Source organism: Ciconia boyciana, chromosome 4 (genome assembly GCF_034638445.1).
Source record: "Ciconia boyciana chromosome 4, ASM3463844v1, whole genome shotgun sequence".
Classification (NCBI taxonomy): domain Eukaryota; kingdom Metazoa; phylum Chordata; class Aves; order Ciconiiformes; family Ciconiidae; genus Ciconia; species Ciconia boyciana.
In genome coordinates this window covers 52,150,190-52,151,456 of record NC_132937.1, presented here as the reverse complement: position 1 = coordinate 52,151,456, position 1,267 = coordinate 52,150,190, and the positions used below count along the sequence as shown (strand labels likewise).

The 1,267-nt window shown below is 42.8% G+C and overlaps 1 non-coding gene across 1 annotated transcript; it reads left to right on the top strand.

The window, feature by feature from the left end:
- Positions 1-1,195: 1,195 nt before the first annotated feature.
- TRNAH-GUG (transfer RNA histidin (anticodon GUG)) lies at positions 1,196-1,267 on the top strand. The gene has a single exon. It is a non-coding gene; the product is annotated as a tRNA-His (tRNA).

The window sequence follows — 1,267 nt, the reverse complement described above, 5'->3', positions numbered from 1 at the left end:
GAGGCAGACCAGAGTCTCTTTAGTAAGTGCGCCCTTTAAAGTCCCAGCCTGATGTTTCTTTCACACAGTCTACTTATGGATTAGTCCCCACCATGCAGACCTTCATCCAGAGTAAATCCACATCTCAGCATGTCGAAGACATGCTTAAGACATTTTAATGGTCTGGTGTATGACAGCCTCGTCAGTCTCTTTGTATGTCTTCCTCCTTCTTCAGAGACTCAGTGTGACACTGTACCACTGCAGTGGTTGCTGTGACGTCCAAGGCTATCAGCCAGGCAAGGTTTGCAAAGCAGTTAAGTTTTTTAATTAAATAATGAATATAACTGTGGGGAGGGTGAGCATGAGGAAAACAGGCTGCATTTTCTGAGCAGGCCTTGAGTGTCCCAGAGCTTGCTGCATTATTCTCTTTCCCCATGATAATCTTTCTTTACATTGCACAGCTTGATTTCTGTTGGAGCTCTTATTTGAGAGAACTAATGATTTTTTGCTGTTGTGCCCATTTGAATATTGTTTACAGTCTTTTGTGTCTGAACACCTGACAAAGGGCAGGTGCTTCTCAGCAGCTCCTTCAGTATAACAGTAATTGATGGTCTTAGTTGATACAAGCTAAGTGCTCACTCCCCTCGGACTTCATCTGTAGCATTTGACCATCTCCTTCCACAGTAGATAATGCAAATTCTGGAAAAGTGAGAGTTTTTTTATGTTCTGTGCTTATTGCAGAGGTAAGGAAGAGGATGTCCATCAATACAAGCACTTACATTAGAATGAATCATACCTTGTTCAACTCAGCGAATGCAGTTTTCAATTAAGTAGATTTTGTTATTTTGCCTAAATCTGTCTCTACAGCACACTGCCAGAGTTTTCTGCCGTCATGACGTTGCCTTCCCCACCACTGATAAAATAGGAAAAAATGTTCTCTCTGAAAAGATTTGGGGGACAGAAGAAGGGTTATTATAAGTCTCCTGAGCCTGTTTTTAGGCAATCCTGATAAGCATGGATTATAAGAGAAAGGAAAAGTAAGTCTGGAAGCGATTTTGAGGAGACAGTAACATGTAATTGTAAGAATGTTTAGAACCAGCTGCTGCTAAAACTCAATGTAAACTGTAGGTGGCACCATTTGTGTAAAATTTTGTCGAGCACTGGGCGGGGGTGGGGGGGAAGCTGTGGCTTTTAATTCAGAGTGTTCCGACAGCTTGCCGTGATCGTATAGTGGTTAGTACTCTGCGTTGTGGCCGCAGCAACCTCGGTTCAAATCCGAGTCACGGCA